Source organism: Odocoileus virginianus, chromosome 8 (genome assembly GCF_023699985.2).
Source record: "Odocoileus virginianus isolate 20LAN1187 ecotype Illinois chromosome 8, Ovbor_1.2, whole genome shotgun sequence".
NCBI lineage: Eukaryota > Metazoa > Chordata > Mammalia > Artiodactyla > Cervidae > Odocoileus > Odocoileus virginianus.
Window position 1 is genome coordinate 33,871,797 of NC_069681.1, and position 20,648 is coordinate 33,892,444.

General features: G+C 42.9%; 1 protein-coding gene across 4 annotated transcripts in view; it reads right to left on the bottom strand.

Moving 5' to 3' along the window:
- CLYBL (citramalyl-CoA lyase) overlaps positions 1 to 20,648 on the bottom strand; it is a 226,188-nt gene that overhangs the window by 84,789 nt on the left and 120,751 nt on the right. The window lies entirely within an intron of this gene.

The window sequence follows — 20,648 nt, forward strand, 5'->3', positions numbered from 1 at the left end:
CAAGTGCTCGGGCCTGGTGCACTGGGATGACCCAGATGGATCGGGTAGAGAGGGAGGTGGGAGGGGGGACTGGGATGGGGAATACATGTAAATCCATGGCTAATTCATTTCAATGTATACAAAAACTACTGTAATGATGTAAAGTAATTAGCCTCCAACTAATAAAAATAAATGGGGAAAAAAAAAAACAATGGGGCTGGACTCAAGTCAAAAATATGGAAAATCAAAAATAAAAAACAAAGGAGACAAAAGGAAAGAACGAGAAATAAGTACTCATGAGAAGGAATTTCTTTCTACTATAAAAATATACACTGTACTATATCTTCAAATATCACATACATGAAAGATGACTAACATGCAGATGAGCTATGCAGTGGAGAGTGTAGGCCTTGGAGTCACTCAGAGTTCTTAGGGCAAAGCTGCCGGACTTCTTGCACATCTCAGTGAGAAAGCTTATATATAAAGTGCCTGTCGAGGATTAGGTGATAAAGACGTGTGGACTGGACCTCCTGCTCCTTATTGCTGTCTGAGGAGAAACAGCAAGCTGTGGTTTGCAACTGCGGCAGCAGAGCCTGAACCAGCGGGAGGTGAGGAGGCTACTTTTCCCCACAAACATCCTTGCCTGATAGGGGCTTCCCTGATAGCTCAGCTGGTGAAGAATCCCCCTGCAACACAGGAGACCCAGAGATTCTTGGGCTTCCCTGATAGCTCAGCTGGTGAAGAATCCTCCTGCAACACAGGAGACCCAGAGATTCTTGGGCTTCCCTGATAGCTCAGCTGGTGAAGAATCCCCCTGCAACGCAGGAGACCCAGAGATTCTTGGGCTTCCCTGATAGCTCAGCTGGTCAAGAATCCTCCTGCAACACAGGAGACCCAGAGATTCTTGGGCTTCCCTGATAGCTCAGCTGGTGAAGAATCCCCCTGCAATGCAGGAGACCCAGAGATTCTTGGGCTTCCCTGATAGCTCAGCTGGTGAAGAATCCCCCTGCAACACAGGAGACCCAGAGATTCTTGGGCTTCCCTGATAGCTCAGCTGGTGAAGAATCCTCCTGCAACACAGGAGACCCAGAGATTCTTGGGCTTCCCTGATAGCTCAGCTGGTCAAGAATCCTCCTGCAACACAGGAGACCCAGAGATTCTTGGGCTTCCCTGATAGCTCAGCTGGTCAAGAATCCACCTGCAATGCGGGAGACTTGGGTTAAATCTTTGGGTTGGAAATGATCCCCTGGAGAAGGGAAAGGCTACCCGCTCCAGTGTTCTGGCCTGGAGAATCCCATGGACTGTAGAGTCCATGGGATCGCAAAGAATCGGACACGACTGAGTGCCTTTCACTTTCCCTTTCACCTCAACAATCCCAGGCGAATGCCAGCTCTTGTAGGAAGCCCTGATGAGAAGCACAGGGCACTTGAGACGGGGTGTCTGTACATCCTTCCAACTCAGCAGTTCCTCTATTGACCATCCACCCCTCAGAATGGAGACACAGACAACCGGAGTGACAAAGATGTTCAGTCAGATCAGGTCATGTCTATGTGTGAACATGATGGCAGGGCTGGCCCTGTACAACCCGTCCACACTTACCTGTCTCTCAGTCACTCAAAGGTGGGAGGTAATAGGGAAAAAAGGAAATATAAGATGATAAAGAAGGAGAGAGGAAAATCAGGTAGGGGGATAACTTGAAGCAGTGAGAATGAAGATGGTTAAAATTAACTGAGCATATTCAATGTACCAGGCCCTGAACTAAGGTGATTCATATACATTAGCTCATTTAATCTTTGCAATAATCCAAGGAGGTAGGTACTATGAGTGTTTTTGTTTTTGAAAATGAGAAATCTGAGGTTTAATGAAATTAAATATAACTTGTCCAAGATTAAGAAGTAACCGAGGTAAGAACTGAATTTATTTTTGCTTCCAGTTTCTAAGGTGTTCATTTTAAAGCAAAACTGCTAAAGTCACATAGGAGATAACTGGGCAAGGGGTGTAAAGAAGCAAAATACAGGAAATTCCCTAGCGATCCAGTGGTTAGGTCTCAGTGCTTTCACAGCTGTAGCCCGAGTTCAATCCCTGGTTGGGGAACTAACATCCCACAAGAAATAAGTCTTAAAAAAAATGTCTAAAAGGAAAAAGTTACATAGATGAAGCACTTTACTGCTAAAATTATAAGATGTTAAGCTATATAATAATTACACAATAAAATTATATAATAACTATTATAAAACTGCAGTGAAGAACTGGAGACCATGTACATTTTTAGCAGTAGGGGAATGGTTAACTGAATTGAAATGAAACCACTTGATGCATATATACATCTATTAAAATAATAAACACAAAGATTTCTATACCAATAAAAAAACAGAATAGGAAATTATAACTATTCAATCATACAGAAATTATGGCAAAGCCTGAAAAAGAACAGGGAAGTATTAGAGTGAATTTTGTGTGAGACAGGTAGATTCAAAATGATTTCTTCCCTTTTAAAAATATTCTCTATGGCTGTTAGAAGCAATAAAAATTAAAAATTTCAAGTAGCTGACAAGACTTGTCCATAAAAATAAGAGCACCTGCTGAGTTGTTTTGATGACTAAATAAGTTAATGGATGCAAAAGCTCCTAGGAACAGCCCCTGCAGCACTCCACAGGTCTCCCTCCCCACCCTCTTGACCTCACCTTTCCTTCCTTCCAGCTCCAGCATCCAGAGGCTGCAGGATCAACTCTGGGCTCAGGGCACCTCTGCACTCTCTTTCTCAGTATGAGAGCTTCTTTCGATTTCTTATTGCTTTTATCTGTGACTTCCAGAGCTCAAGAAGATCTGGTCACGTAACACTTTCTGATTTTCTCATCAAAATAAACTTCTTTTCTCTTTGGTTAATATATATATATATATATTTAAGCATTTAGTATTTAACAGTCTGGGGGTTCTCCCAAAAATTAAACATACAGTTACCATATGATCCAGAATTTCCACTTCTGGGTATGTATTGAAAAGAAGTGAAGGCAGGGACTTGAACAGATATTTGTACACTCATGTTCATAGCAGCGTTATTCACAACAAACAAAAGGTGGAATAATCCATGCCCAATGACAGATGAGTGGATAAACAGAGTGTAGCATATATATATACAACAGGATATTATTCCAGCCTTAAGAAGGGAAGAAATTCTAGGGTCTTACTGGCTCCGTGGCATGTGGGATCTTGGTTCCTCGACCAGGATCAAACCCATCTCCCGTATATTGCAAGGTGGATTCTCAATCACTGGACCCCCAGGGAAGTCCCATGGGGGAGCTTTCGGGCTGGCAAAGCCAACAGCTCAGCAATGTCGAGGATGCCTGTTTCTTCTGTACTCCCTTTCCACCCACAGTGTTGGCTTTGTCCTCAGGCAGACGGTCCTTAGCAGTAACTGCTGTGACACACCCCGTTGTTGTTATTAGCAAGCAAGAAAGACTGATCTTCTCTCTTTAAAAAAATATATATATATTATTTATTAATTTGGTTGTGCTGGGCCTTAGTTGCAGCACGTGGGATCTTCTATCTTTGTTGCTGCATGTGAGATCTAGTTCCCTGACCAGAGCTAGGACCCATGCCCCCTGCACTGGGAGCGTGGAGTCTTAGCTGCTGGACCACCAGGGAAGGCCCCTGATTCTCTTTTAAGAGGAAGCAAAACTTTACTAGAAACCTTTGGCAAACCATTCCACATACCACACTGACAATGAGTAGGGGTCACTGGCCAGGAGACTTAATTAGCCTTCCCTGGCCTAGCTGGGCTTAGCCCTTGAGTCGGGGTGGGTTCCGCAAACTCGTTTCCTGATGCTCAATGTCAGAGGAGAGTCTACCACAGTCATACCTGTCCCACCTCCACTGAGACCAACAAAGAGCACATGCGGAAACACTGCTGGTTGCTAAGGATCCAGGCTGAATTCCTGCCCTCATGGGGCTTCCAGTCTAGAGACAAAGAGAAGCACTATACAAGTATTACAGGGGGATGCACGTTACAGAAGCGAAAGTACGTACGGGACGTGGAGCCAGGGAAATCACCGAGTCTCAGTGGTCCTGGAAGGCCTCTAGTTCAGATACTCCCTGTCAGATGCAGAGAGGATGCTGAGCAGAAGGAAGGGCACATGTGAAGACTGGAGTGGAGAACAGACTGTACAGCACTAACCCTAGACCTTAAGTCCTGGGCACACCTCCCGGCCAGGGGCCAATTGGTCAGTCTTTCATTCATGCATGCATTCATTTCATGAATATCTACCTGCAGCATATGAGAGAGACCATGTGTACATCACTGGCAAAAAGGAGTTACTTAAAAGATGATTAGTCTGTGAATGAGCCAAGCCTTTCCCCCTCATTCTCATTAACCATCAACTGTTTATTTGAACTTTGCTTGGAGTCTACCCGCTAAAAATGTGAATTGGACTGGCTAATGTCAATTGGACTGGCTAATCCCCCTGAGTCAATCACCGTGGCCAGTGGCATGTCGCTGATTGGTTAGTCTTGAACCCCAGATTCCTTGGGGGCTGAGATCACACGTAGATAATCTGAGCTGGAATAGAAATGAGGAGCTGACCTTTGAGGAAAGAAAAATAGCTGCTTAAGGGTAAACCACAAATGCCCTCTACACTGGTTCACATTCTTCCTGGGGAATGTTTCCACTCTTGCAGGAGACAAAGCCTTAAGACAAGAGTCTTAAAAGGCTCTTTTACCATGGGGTTTCTGTGCTCTACTGGGGAAGCCTTGTGGACGGCGCTGTTTCCTCACCCCCCCAAGCCACCAGCCCTGGTGTGTGCCCAGGACACGGGTCCTCCTTGCCAACACAAGCAAACATATGACACGATTGCTCTGCATGTAAACCTCTACCAGAAAACCAGCGTGTTGACATGATTGATATCCACATAATTATCCACATTAGTACATGAGACGGATATGCACAGGATTATCTACCTCAATACCTAAAGTGATTGATACCCGTGTGATTATCTGCCATGAAGACACGCCCTCCCCTGCTTCTAATGCAATTACCTTTGTCCTGATACATGGAATCGATGCCCACGTGATGACCTGCTTCAGATACACACATGATTGATGCCCGTGCAATTATCTCACACAATGATATGCCACTGATTGATGCACATGTGATTATCTGCTAAGATGATACCCATGCAAGTGAAAATTGGCAAAACCTGCCAGCTCTAATAATAACCCTCACCAGCAAGCCAAAACCAATGGCTAAGACTTACAGAAGTTTCTTCTTTAAAAATAAAAAAGCCACTCATCCACTATTAAGTATATGTTTGTATGTGCGTAAGAAAGAAAGATCCATCTTCTTGTGGTGCTTATAGCGAAACTTGGACTAGGACTACAAAAATTAAATAAAATAAATGCCAAAGTCCTTCCCAGCTCTAAAATTCTCAGATTCTCAGGGTCTAAAGGTAACTGAAAAAGTGTTGGTGATTTTGCAAAGTAGCAAAACATTTCTTCCACCGCCACTTTGTGCTGTAATTCATGGATTCTTTGTGCCCTTTAGTGAACATATAAGGAAACCAGGAGCAGGGAATCACTGATGCAGATAACCATCCACAGCCAAAGCTGGGGCGCTGACATGGGAATCAGCAGGGCCACACGTCCAATCCGAGAACGCGAGCCAGGATTACAGACACGGCCACGCTCAGCTTTGCCTCCCAGCCTCCACTGCTCTTAGCGAAAAGGAAACAGTCTAAGTCATGGCACGTTTGGTCATTTATCGTGTTCCCTTTCCCCAATTCGCCGTTCTGACTTTTGAGAAAGGCATGTAATATCCCCATAGAATGTGATGATTTTCTTTGTTATTGAAAAAATGCTAATCCATGAAGAGAACCTTCCTGGGTAATGTTAATTCAGCTGCCTGTTTTATAATAGGATTATGTTTTCCAGGATTTAAAAATCCCACTTGTTAGCTACCAAATAGACTTCTACAACAGCTATAAAATCTAATTTAATCCCTACTGGCATGAACGAAAGAGCTGAGGTACAATTTGTGTCTAACTCCACTTAACACCCTACAACCTCCAATAAATATGTAACATTGCTTTTGAAGTTATAAAAGGAAACTGTTCAGTGGGATAACGGGAGTCTCGTGGGTCCAATCATGCAATATCTCTAAGGCAGAACAAATGTTGTTTACATATGGTGAGGATTATGGGGAAAGTTTATTTAAACAGATTAATCCATGTTTACATGTATTAATGCTCCCTTTTCCATCATGCAAATTCAAGTTAAAATGATCTTCATTTCTTTCATTTGAAAATAATTATAGGGAGGGAGTCAACTACTCGGTCTCTTACCATTTAGTTTAAGATCCTAATTAAGTTAGAATAAATTTCAGAACACTGTACCAAACTCAAGGTAGAAGGCTAATACTGTGTTTCAGTTTACAAAGGTGGAGGGCATTTTCTGGAGGATAAGTGAAGATAAGAGAAAGACAGGGGACCCAGAAATGATCCTGTGGGCCAGAGAGAGTAGTGATCAGATTCCCTTTTGTCTTTGGCTGTTCACTCTCCTATCATCCTTTCTTCACAAGTGCAGTAGAGTCGGCATTAAAGGGCCTTCTGGGAATGTAAAATTCAAGGGCAGTGAAACGGAGACATATTTCTTCTCCTGCCCCTGCCCACCCCCTCCTCCTTCAGACAGGTGACTATCGGGAAGCTTATGGTAGGCCAGATGGGACCAGAGATGCGCTGGCAAATATTGTTTCAAGATGAAGGAGAGGAAAACAAGGAGGCTGGCATGTAACATATCAAAGACTATCCAGGCACGGGGAAGTTGAACATGCATCTCAGGGCAACCCAACCTCTTTAAAGATGCAAATTGCAGTCAAACACAGAAAACAGTAGGGTTCTGTTTATCCTTTCACAAAGGGTGCAAACTGCTAATCAGGCTCCATTGCTGGGCTGGCCACTTTGTTTATCAATAAACAGGAAGACAGTTAGACTATAATTTTCTTGCCTAGCACTGGTAGCCAAAAGGAAATGCTGGCAGCTTGGTAGTACTGAGTTCCAGTTGCATCAAAACCCAATTATTATTATAATAATGTATGGGTGTTTGCAAGTTGCACAGGCGTGCTACACATGTCCCCAGAATCATGTGAAACATATTGGCAGAGAACAAGCTTGGTGATACACGGACTAAGGGGAGCTGTCAAAATAGGCCGGTCCTCCAAGGGCTCAGCTGCGGAGTGCTGTTTAAAAACACACACACGCTGGAGTGAACGTGGCAGATATGGAAGTCTTCTACATGTAAGACAACACAACAAAAACACGGTTTGACAAATATAAAACTACACATAAGCTCTGAAATGGGAAATTTGATTGGAATATGCTATAATTGCTACTACAAACTCTGTTACCACAGAACAGTACACCCTTTTAAAGAGATGTTCAAAGTTACTTTCATGTCAGTGGAGCTCCCTGCCTAAGATACTGTAAAATCCCAAATCTAAAATATAGCGCAAGATCTCAAATCTAACATGCAATAAAATTTAATCACACATGTGTTTAGGCATTCAAACTGCCTAAACCATGACCTTAGATGTTTGCTTCATGTTGTCTGTATAGATGCTCTATAAGAAATTAAGAGGGCACCTCCCTGGTGGTCCAGTGATTAAGAATCCGCCTCACAATGCAAGGGATGTGGGTTCAGTCCCTGGTCTGGGAACTAAGATCCCACATTCTGTGGAGCTACTACTGAGCCCAAGCACTCTAACTCGAGTTCATGCACCACAATGAAAGATTCCACGTGATGCAATGAAGACCCCACGTGCCGCAACTAAGATCAGATGTGCTCGTCTTAAAGGAAGAAGGAAATAACTTAAGATACACTTAATTAAATAAAGAAAGAAATTAAGATACACTCCAAGGTTCACATAGCTTGCAAGACAGGGCATGTCAAATATAAAGTACAAAGGAACTATAAGTCCTGTAACAATGCTTCTACTGATGTTGAAATACTAATGATACATGGGTTAATAATAGTTAATATTCTATTGATCACGTGTAACTCACTTGTTCATCAAATGTTTGCTGAGCACCTGCTACATACCAGGCTCTCTGGTAAGCTGGGGGAGGGGATACAGTGACACCCTCTTCACAATGCTGACAGGGAAGCCGACACGGGACACGTCATTACATTAAGGGGTGATGACTATTATAACAGGGTGTGTGAGCCACTCACTCTTATATGCACCCAAGCAGTCTTCACTGCTATGCCTGGCTCTCCAGGGTGCCAACCCACAGCTACCTACCTTGGCAACTTGAGGTAGGAAACTGTGACTCAATTCTGTCAGGGCAATACTTGTGAAAATGTAGCAGGTTCTCTGTGGCTCTGTTCATAACCCTCATTAGCAAGTATGTGACCAAAAGTGCATCACAGGGTATGAACTGACTGGCCTCCCCATTCCTGAGCTGTGTGCCTTTGGCTAAGTTTGCTAACCTCTCTGTATTTCACTATGCTTGTAAGTCAACGGGGACAATAACACCTCTTTCACAGAGTTTCTGAGAGCATGAAATAAGCTACTCCATGCAAAGCAGTTAGGAATAGTGCTGGCACACAGAAAATACTACGTACTCAGTGCATGCATCCTCAATCGCTTGGTCACACCCGACTTTTGCAACCCCAAGGACTGTAGCCCACCAGGCTCCCCTGTCCATGGGATTTTCCAGACAAGGGTACCGGAGAGTGGGTTGCCATTTCCTCCTCCAGGGGATCTTCCCAACCTAGGGATTGAACCCATGTCTCCTGCATCTCCTGCATTGGCATGTGGATTCTTTTGTCACCAAACCACCTGGAAAGTCCATATGTACTCAGTAAATGTTCTCTTTCTCTGGGCTGTGCTCAGATGCTCAGTTGTGTCCAGTTCTTTGCGACCCCATGGACTATAGCCTGCCAGGTTCCTCTGTCCATGGGATTCTCCCAGCAAGAATACTGGCGTGGGTTACCATAGACTTCTCCAGGGGATCTTCCCGAGCCAGGGGTTGAACCGGTGTCTCTTACATCTTCTGCACTGACAGGCAGATTCTTTACCATTAGCGCCACTCTTTCTCCAATACTGTTCTAAAACCATCTTCAGCACCTTGGTCAGCTCCAAGAGACCTGTCTTCCTTGTTAGAGCAGAGCTGGAAAGAATGATTGCGGTGAACTGCCTTTAGGCCCAGGAATGGCTAAAGTTGAAAGTATGTATACAGTATGTCTCCAGGGGAGATATGGAATAACCCGGTCATGGCTCAGTCCAGAGAGGCGTGACTGGTCTGACCAGAGGCAGTTCTTGATCTGGTTCCCCCTAACCTTCTCATGACTCCAAACTTGAGTTCATACCCACTTCAAGCTCCCTGTGCTCTCACAGGCTATTTGGAATAGTCTTTTTTTTTTTTTTTTACATTTATTGACTCTGTCTACTTTGCCTTCTTTCAAGCATTTATCCATCCACAACTCTAGGGAAAAGAAGCTCTTGACATCCCCTATGCCCTGACACCTGCACCAGATGGGTCAGACCATCAGCCTTCCCCTGCTGCTAGGGAAGGGGGGTTAGACGGTGTGGATAAAAGGCTTAGCGGAACAGCCTCGTGGTGCTCAGCCCTAGCTTCACTCGTCTATGACGTACTGGGAAAGCTTGAGGAGTCCGACAGAAGCCCATGTTGATTTCAGGCCAGCCTTCTGGCTCATCTTCCTCTCTTGACTTTTTGCTCTTTTGACCAACGTCTAGGGAGTTCTTTTTGGCCCTGTTATGTGGAGCCAATTAATACTTTGCCCAAGAATATGCTGCTGTTTAGACTAGATCTGGCCGAGAATTCAAACTCAAGTGCTAACTTTTGGAGGTTAATTTTTCACCAGTGAATGGGGAGTCCAGTCACATCAATGGGAAAAAACTTCAAAAACATATCTGAAACAGACAGCATATCTTCAGTAGAAGGCATCCTTGAGTTAATTCATGACTTGACATTTGCTCCTGACTAATCCATACTTTCCTTTTTTTCTCCCTTAAAACACCATCTTTCCTAAGCTACAGAGCAGGTATAGAATAAGAATGAAACTACGACCACCCTGGGAAGCTCTAATGTACTTATATCTGGCAAAAAGTAGGATATTATTTCTTTTAAAAATTTTTATTGAAGTACAGTTGATTTACTACATTGTATTAATTTCTGCTGTATAGCAAAGTTACTCAGCTAAACATACTCTTTTTCATATTCTTTCCCATTCTAGTGTACAATAGGATACTGAATATAGCTCCCTGGGTTATACAGTTGTTGTTGTTTAGTTGTATCTGACGCTTTGCGATCCCATGGACTGTAGCCCAGCAGGCTCCTCTGTCCATGGGATTTCCCAGGCAAGAAAAGTAGAATGGGTTGCCATTTCCTTCTCTAGGGGATCTTCCAGACACAGGGATCATTCCAAGTCTTCTGCATTGGCAGGCAGAATTCTTTACTGCTGGGCCACGAGGGAAGAACCATGCTAAACAGTAGGGCCTTGTTATTTATCCATCCTATATACACTGGTTTGCACCTGTTAATCCAGGCTCCCAATCCTCCCCTCCCCCACCCACTCCTCCCTGGCTCTCTACGCCTGTGAGTCTCTTGGTGTTTCATAGGTATGTTCATTTCTGTCATTTTAGATTCCACACATGAGTGATATCATATGGTATTTGACATATATATATATAATTTGGAATCAGTCCATTGGTTCATGTCTGGTTCTAACTGTTGCTTCTTGACCTGCATACAGATTTCTCAGGAGGCTGGTAAGGTGGTCTGGTATCCCCATCTCTAAGAATTTTTCACGGTTTGTTATGATCCACACAGTCAAACGCTTTAGAGTAGTCAGTGAAGCAGAAGTAGATGTTTTTCCCAAATTCTCTTGCTTTTTCTACGATCCAACGGATGTTGGCAATTTGATCTCTAGTTCCTCTGCCTTTTCTAAATCTAGCTTGAACATCTGGAAGTTCTTGGTTCACATATGGTTGAAGCCTAGCTTGGATAATTTTGAGCATTACTTTGCTAGTTTTCTGAGGAACCTCCACATTCTTTTCCATAGTGACTGCACCAACTTACTTTCCCATCAACAGTGTAAGAGAGCTCCCTTTTCTCCATACCCTCTCCAGCATTTATCATTTGTAAACTTTTTAATGGTGGCCATTCTGACTGGTGTGAGGTGGTACCTCGTTGTAGGTTTTATTTGCATTTCTCTAAAAAGTAGCAATGATGAGCACCTTTTCATGTGCCTATTGGCCATCTGTATGTATGTCTTCTTTGGAGAAATGTCCATTTAGGTCTTCTGCCCATTTTTTGATTGGGTTGTTTGTTATTGAGTGATTTGAGCTCTTTGTGTATTTTGGAAATTAAGCTGTTGTTGGTTGCATCACCTGCAAATATTTTCTCCCAGTCAGTAGGTTGTCCTTTTGTTTTGTTTACAGTTTCTTTTGCTGTACAGAAGCCTGTAAGTTCGGTTAGGTTTTATTTGTTAACTTTTTTTTTATTTCTATTGCCTTGGGATACTGACCTAAGAAAACATTGGTACAATTTATGTCAGAGGATATTTTGCCTATGTTCTCTTCTAGGAGTTTTATGGTATCATGTCTTATACTTAAGTCCTTAAACCATTTTGAGCTTATTCTTGTGTATGGTGTGAGGGTATGTTCTAATCTCATTGATTTACAGTCAGTTGTCCAACTTTTCCAACACCGCTTTCTGAAGAGACTGTCTTTTCTCTTTGTATGTTCTTGCCTCCTTTGTCGATGATTAATTGTCCATAGGTGTATAGGGATATTATTTCTTGTCTCCCTAAATCAGAATTTTAAATTCTGCCTTAAAATACACCCGCTAATTCATTATTGAAAACACAGTGGTATTTAATACTTTGATATGACCTGCTATTGTTGTTCAATTGCCCAGTTATGTCCAATTCTTTGCAACCCCTTGGACTGCGGCACGCCAGGCTTCTTTGTCCCTCACCATCTCCCAGAGTTTGCCCAAGTTCATGTTCATTGCATCGATGATGCCATTTAACCATCTCATCCTCAATGCCCTCTTCTCCTTCTGTCTGTCCTCAATCTTTCCCAGCATCAAGGACTTTTCCAATGAGTCAGCTGTTTGTATCAGATGACCAAAACATGGGAGTTGCAGCTTCAGCATCAGTCCTTCCAATGAGCATCCAGGTAATATGACCTATGGCCACTTAAATACGAAAACCTGAATAAAACACTGTCCTTTGAAATCAGGCACTTGCACTGCAAGACTTCCAGCTGTGTCCACTTTCCGGCGGTGTCCCCGTATGCTGGTGGGGGCTACGTATGCTTGGTTCTTTGGTCACTGAGACTCAGCAAACTGAAACATCGTGGGCTTATTTTGTGAAAGTCACCTGTGGTCCCCTGATTAAAAAGAACAGACTTTGACTGGTAACCAAAGTTGGAATAAATAAGTCTACTGGTTTTCACTCTAGTCTCCAAGCTATTTCTTACTTCATTTCAGAGGAAATGGCTACAGTTCCCACTTTGATCAAGTTTTGGTTTATTTAAGCTAAGTTCCTTTCTTTCAACTTTAATTTTAGACCTGGGCTTTCCACAGTCAGGTCTATCATGTTATGGATACTCCATCTTACCTAATTGGATTTTTATAAATTGCTGGAAAAGATATAACCGGCAACTTGAAGCCTGTATCTCTTTGTATAAAGAGATTTTGCTGAGCTTATGAAATGGAAATTGCTGACTATTATGACTGTAATAAAGGTATTTGAATCTTTGCATTAAGAAGATGCCCAGTTTGAAGAATAAAACAATGGGGGTAGAGGGAGGTGAGTTTTTGTTGTTGCTGTTTTACCAATTACTCCACAAAAGGGAAAGACTATTTAAGGGTACAAAGAGATTAATAAAAGACTGGAAATATTTGACTGCTTTTATGAAAACTTGGATTGGTTTTTATATCAGAACCTTTAAGGATCAAAAAGACCTTGCAGAGTTCCTAAGCACATTTCATCTCTCCATACTGTTCCCAAAAGACTCACAGACACCAAAATTCCTATTGAAGAATCTCCCAAGCTCTCAAGTCTTTTAATAAAAGCAAGGTCCCTGGGAGAGGAACCTTCCCATCCTAATTTCACTCCCCTATTGAAGAGGCGTTGGCTCCCCACGCCTTGTATACATTGAATCATTCACTGAATGTCAGTTAGCTTTCTCCCTGTTGGGACAACACACCTCCTTGCTACTCTACTATTTTATTTCAACCAAAGTGAAAGCATTGGAGTATTTAAAATTTAACCCAGTAGATTTGTGTATGCATATAGTAAGTGTAAATGGGGGCTTAGTGTCTATGTACCTATGTGTGAGAGCACACACACTTGCAAAAAAGGGAGCCAAATGAGAGAGCACAGATTAGAATACATAAGCTCAGGGAAGGAAAAAAAGGTTAGAAAAAAAAAGCAATTAAAAGTTCTACAGAGGAACTCAAGGGTTAACTGATTTAACATGAAGAGTGTCAGGAACTCATATTTATATTACTTGAAGATTAAAGATAAGTCAACAACTTTGATTGATATTTGATATTGATATTTGCATTTTGTTTTTGTTTTCTTGGCCAAGCGGCATGTGAGAGCTTAGTTCTCCGACCAGGGATGGAACCTGTGCCCCTTGCAGTGGAAGGGCAGAGTCTTAACTGCTGGACTCCCAGGAAAGTCCAATATTTCGTGTTTCTTAATGAGGAACTCATGACTGCTCCCCTGGTGGCTCAGACAGTAAAGAATCCGCCCACAGAGCAGGAGAGCCAGATTCGATCCCTGGGTTGGGAAGATCCCCTGGAGAAGGAAATTGCAGCCCACTCTAGTATTCTTGTCCGGAAAATTCCATGGATGGAGGAGTCTGGTGGGCTACAGTCCACGGGGTTGCAAAGAGTCAGACACGACTGAGTGACTAACACTTTCACTTTTCACACTTGCAAATGGGCTTCCCTTGTGGCTCAGAGGTAAAGCATTCACCTGCAGTGCAGGAGATGCAGTCCATGGGGTCACAAAGAGTCGACACAACTGAAGAGACCCAGCACGCACGCACACTTGCAAATGCGATGACCCCGGGGTTCTGCAGAGTCTGACAGGTACAGGAGTCCTGTATAGTCCGTATACAGGCATATAGTCTGACAGGGCCATAGCAGTGCTGGTGACTCCTCTGTAACGCTTTTAATGGCCTTTTTTTCTTCCCTGAGCTTATGTATTCTACTTTGAGCTCTCTCATTGGCTCCCTTTTGTGCAAGTGTGTGTGCTCTCAACACAGGTACATAGACATAAGCCCCCAGGGTACTTAGAAAGTGGCTTATTGTGGGGAACAAAGCCGCACTCCCCTCCTCTCCATGGTGTTATTTCCAACTGCCTCTCTCCAACCACAGTCCTTCAGGCCTTACAGAGGTCCTTGTATCCAGGATGGATGGAGGGAGCTGAAGCAATCAAATAACGTGGCCTAGGGCTCCCTGGTGGCCCAGCGGTAAAGAATCCGCCGGCCAGTGCAGGGGACGTGGGTTCGACCCCTGATCCTGGAGGAGCCCCACGCCGCAGAACAGCTAAGCCCGTGCACCACAGTTGCTAAGACCCTGCTTCCTGGAGCTCGTGGCTCTGCAACAGGAGAAGCCACCGCAACGAGAAGGCCGAGCTTCGCAACTGAAGAGCAGTCCCTGATCACTGCAGAAAGCCTTGACAGCAATGAAGACCCAGCACAGCCGGTGAGAAGTCTTTAGAACAAACAGGAGCAACAAGGAACATGGCCCCGGGCGGGGGGCAGTGTCTTCTGGGGTTTCTGCAGCACTGCTGGTTACTTAGGAGGCAAATAGCTTCCCCTTGCTTTTCACAAGCAAGATAGCCCTCCTGGCAGCCCAAGGGAGTAATTCTCCAAGCCCTCACCGACCAGGGGCTGCCCTCGACAGCTAAGCGCACCCCTCCTCCAACACCCCAGCTCCAGCTGGGGCTGTCCTGGTCTGTTCCCATAACAGAGAAGGGCGCTGTGCACCAGCCCCCAGCCCCCAGCCCCTTGCTTCCTTGCTCTGAGCTGCTGGGGGGCAGTGGAGTTGGGGAGAAAGGCTTCCAGAGTAGGCCACCTGCCTCCACCCTTCTCTTACTCCTTTCTGTTAAGGACCCAGCACAGAGATGCAAAGTGAAAATCTACTGCTTAGCTGCTTGTGAAAGATAATTTTCTCTTTGTTTTCCTGAGGGAAAAAAAAAATAAGTAAGATCTTTCTAAGATAGGTGTTTCGAGCCCCCTAGTGTTAAGAAATCTGTGAAGGAGCTTGAAAGAAAAGGTGGTTATTTTGCTGTCCTAGAGTCTTTTCTTTGTCTATCATAGTGGAGAGAGAGGCAAAAAAAAATAAGCAAAACTGGCAAACTCTGCAACGTTTAGAGCAAAAACTTACCTGTGCCAAAATATTACCCCGTGAGAGTCAGGAATCTAGAGTACAAACCAATACCAGTAACCCTCGACATTCTAAGCAAACATCAATGACTTGAGTTAATGCATCAGACTCGGCCAGTGTTGCAGCTAAGACAACTGCTCTGAGGTATTTATCAACTACTCATTCAACACATTATGTGCCACGCACTGTCTTAAGCACTTTACAAGTACCCACCCACTTAATATAATTCTGTGGGGGTAGATACTATTGTTACCATTATTGCCTTCATTTTACAGATGAGGACACGGAGGCACAGAGAGATGGGCTAATTTGTCCAAGGTCACACTGTTAGGACAAGCTCATGTCAGACTCCAGACACCAGAATCCAACAGTCTGGCTCCATAGTCTGTTCTTGACCATCAAATCACTTGAAAGAGACACCTTAAGGAATATGCTAAATATCCATTCTCTTAAGTCTTCTAAGCTTTATTATTTTAAAAATGACATCGAAACTTCTTCTTTAGAAAAGCAACATTTATCTAGCACTTGCAAGTTTGCAAAATGCTTTTTGAAGCTGGCCCTGTGGTGGGTAGTACAGGATTCATTATTACCAACCTCACGGGACAGATAAAGAAACAGAGGCTCAGAGCTTACAGGACTCAAGTTCCCTGGATAAACAGTATTGAAATGGGGACTGTTAAGTGGGTCGTCTGTTGCCAAGCCCTCTGCCCTTTCCACTGAACTGGGCTGCTGGTCTCAAACCAAGTTGCCTGTGAGTGACAGCCCAGATTTCACTAGCTCTGGCATAGAAAAGCCTTCCTCAAGTCACAATTCAGCTCCTCCTTTGGCTTCCTGAAGGATCCATGTAAGACCCTCATGATCCTACTCCCCAAACATACTCCTGCTCTTTACAAATCAAATTAGGAAAAAAATCAGACTGTACGTAAGTCGCTTCTGTCCTTCACAGGGGAACCTCCTCTCAGAAACTCCCGGAGGATGTCCTCACCGAATGGTACTCAGATATAAAAAGTCAGAAAACAGGATATCCAACCCAGCTGAGAGGAGAAGGCAATTCCCAGGGTGGGGGAAGGGTGAGTTTGGGATTGCAACTGTGCTACAGGTCTGAAGGACAGCTACTTCAGACTTGAGGGGATCAGAAGAGGAGAGAGTTCTCCAAGAAGATGAAACTGAAAAAATGCCAGATGCTTTTAAACATATTAAGAGGAGATTCAGACAATTAGGAGGACGCGGGCTTTGAATTAGCGACAACTGAATAGAAAAATAAACCAGAGGGAAAGAAGATAACTACGAACTCCAGGGAAAACAACAGGCTGGCAGAAAAGGAAAGGTGATCAGTTTATTACTATGTAACTCAACTCTGATACTTTTTACACTGAACACCAATCTCATCAAAGTTGCATATAACTGTATTAGGACAAGTGAAGAATGATAAAGGTTCACACGTAATGGGGAGAGAAATAACTCCCGTAGCACAGGGGCAATATCATGCCTGAAATTGAAAAAATAATTCAAAAAGTGTATTATTTAGAGACATGGGAACTTGCAACTCTCTGATCTCTTCCTGCTTGCCGTGGTGACTGGTTGAGTAGGTACTCAATATTTACTGAGTATTTCAGTTTACACATTGTAACGTTAAACAAATTCAAATATTTACTCAGCTAAAATAGCAGCCCAGGAGCCCTGCCTCTATCTATTTCACTCCTACCTTCTTGGCCTCACCCAGCGTCATGGAGATTCACCAGAAATCTGTGCATTACTTGGCTTCTTTTCAGTGTGTCCCAGCAAGCAGTGGCTTAGACAGCCTTGTATCTCCTCATGTATTTAAGAAGGAAAAGGAGAAGATAAGAGGGGAGTGGAGATGGTCTTTTCATCATCCATGCTTGGGAAGGTGAGCTGGTAGGCCATCCCTGACATGAAGGAGCTGCTTAAACACAAATTGGATTAACAGGACAGGATTAGAGACTGCTGGAAGGTATTATATACTTATAAACTGCTCTGCTGAAGTGCCTCTTGTTTTCATTACAAGCCCACACTCCACAGAACCAGTCAAATGAAATATGGAATTGGTCAATTACTAAAAAAAGGAAATAAAATGAAACATATAAAATGAAGTGACTAAGCTTTAATAATGCCAAAAAAGTTGAATTAGGCAATAAGAGTTAAGTTTAGCAAAACCATAACTAGATCATTTGAAAGAGTTTTAACATGGCAAGAAGTAAACATTAAGATGGTCTCTATCTCCTCCATCAAGAGGAACAATATTCAACAAGAAATATGATTAAAAGGTGACTTCAAGAAAGGAAAAAGAATAAGAGCTATATGAGAAGTTTCAGACTTATCTGGCATTTCAAATGAATTTAAGTTACCAGGTCTAAATGCACTAAAATCCTAAAACATTGGAAGAATTTTCAGGTGTGAATATGATGCTTCTGTTGGTAATCTTTGAGAAACTGCAGAGTATACAAAGGTGACAAAAGATAAAGAGAAGCCAGGTACTAACTTTCAGAGAAAGGAGGAAAAGGTTATATAATATAAGCTATGTAATATGCCAACAAGTGAACTTCAGGCTGATTCCTGGCAAAAATTCAGGAGGTTCAAATCTTGGTTCTGCTATTTAATGGCAGTGCGTCCCTGGACCCTGGACAAAACTTTGATATAAGGAGTAAATAAGATAATTAAGGTATTTATTATAGCACCTCTTACATTCTCAGTACATGGGAGCTATTACCATTTTTGTATTTCCAGCACTTCAAAGTGAAGGTGGTAACAACTCGGTAGTACTGACACGGTTCTTCAAGGTCAAGTCTCATCTACTTAAACTCATTTTTCTGGAGAGATGGGGGTACAGGGAGAGAGAGGGGGCATTGCTAGATCAGAAAGGAATCTTGATCTTGAAACGCACTAGGTAAAAATCTCTTATCTATTCTTGTGAAAAGACTGGATTTTACGAATTAGGTGACTGAATAACCGTATTCACAGAACTGATTCATGACCCTGACCGCTCCACGGTTCAGCTTTCTTATACGTGCTGTGCTTAGTCACTCGGTCGTATCCAACTCTTTGCAACCCCATGGACTGTAGCCCACCAGGCTCCTCTGTTCATGGGATTTCCCAGGCAAGGATACTAGAGTGGGTTGCCATTCTCTTCTTGAGGGGATCTTCCCAACCCAGGGATTGAACCTGAGTCTTCCGGGTCTCCTGCATCACAGGTAGATTCTTTACCCGCTGAGCCATTAAGGAAGCCCACCTTATCTGTATATGGAGTATAATGATACTAACTCATTGGGATGTTATGCAAATTAAAACCTTTAGAACAGTGTTTAGCATTTAGTCACCACTATATAAATGCTTGTTAAAGGGACTTCCCTGGTGGTCCAGGGGTTAAGGCCCTGCACTTCCAATGCAGGGGGTATGGGTTCAATCCCTGGTCAGGGAAATGAGTCCACATGCTTCCTGGTGTGGCAAAAAAAAAAAAAAACTTTGTTAAATAAACTTGAACAGAAGTTTCTAGCAGCATGCTTGCATAGCACTTGGCTCCAACCTCTTCAACATCTCTATCAGAAACTTGTCAAATTTTTGTACACTGCGCTGGTCAAATTCTCAGATAACATAAATGTTGGACAAGGAAATCAAAACCCAAAAAGACACTGACAGACTGGGGCTATGAAATGAAATATATGAGAAAAAATTAAGTCCTGGGTAGAAATTTTAAGGAAAAAAATGTGTTTTACAAGTACTGGCCTGGCTTGCCAGAACTCTCTGTGGACAAGAAAAGGAAATTTGGTTGACTCCAAGTTCAGCATGTGTTCATCATGTTAACATGATTAACATGTTAACATTAACAATCATGTTAATCAGTGTGTCTGGCAGTTAATGCAAACTTTAGGTGCACTGAGAACTGCAGAGTTCTGACTGTCTGGACATCTTCACCAAGCTAGTGGGCACAACTTGCCCATCCTAAACTCTTCTCCCGCCACCCCTCCTTAGGTTCCTCCTAAGTAGTGGCTCCAGGTATTAGGATGCACTTCAGAACACAGATTAACAGTAAGCAAACATGATGCAGGAATGAACTATATTTCCAACTCATCTGGGTAGCTGGAAACATCCTTGGGTGGGTAAAGGAAGATAGCCTCAAGGCTTGTGAAGAAATATAATTGGAAGTTTATCAGAGCACCAAATGGCTCACTGTGCTACACGCTAAAATAAATTCCTCTCTAATCATGATTACTACAGGATTTATCTAATCTATTTCCTATAGGAAATCAAACTACTCGAGGGCATTTTATCAAACTTATTCCTTGCTATAATCCCTGTCCCTGACAAAAGAAGATTTTTGTCATCCCACAGTACAGATAAGACATTGAGGCAAAGAAGTAGAGTGAATTGCCCTGGGTCACAAAGAACTAGAATTAGTTTAGTATCTAATCTTAGAGTGCGCTATGTGAGTTTTGGAAGGGAGAATACTGGAATCATATTACATCCTTCAAGAAAAGCCCTATTTACCTTAATCTGTGGGAGAAAGAAAATTAATTGTATTTTCTTTGGTGCATGCCAAAGATGTTGGGTAGACGCTTTTAGATTCCACGTTTATTCTAATCCTTTACCATATACTTGTAAAGCCTTGGTTTCACCATTAGAAAGATGCTGGAAACTAACTTAAAAAAAAAATAAGGCCACTATTTGCTAGAATCACCAGGGAAAGCAATTAATCAAGAAACTTGTATAGGACAAGCATGCTGTTTTAGATCACCAAGGAAAAGAAACTATCCACATAGATAAAACTTCAGATGGCCAGCTCCTCTGTGCCTCCAGCCCCATAGTCTATTCCCAACCCAACCTCACTGTCTAGGGACTGGACAGAGGAAGGTCGAGGAAAAACATGTTTTTAATTTAAAAAGTTCCGTGCCAACATCGGTTATTATAATGATTTATGTATTTTACCCAATTATTTGAACAAATCTGTGTTCATTATAAAAACCTAGAAAATGAAGATAAGCAGACCAAAATGAAACAAAAAGCACTCATCATGTTACCAGCCAGCAAGAACCTTTTGTATCTGTTTACAAACTGGGTGTTTTTTAAGACACATTTCTCTGATCAGGCCATGAGAAAATCAGCTAGAAGCAGCAAGTTTGAAGTTCTGTGTGTAGTTGCCCTTTAAGTATGGAGGGAAAATAGTGACTTATCCATTGAAGACTATTAGTTATTGGCACTTGCCCCAGAAGAGATAAGGTCACTCACTACACT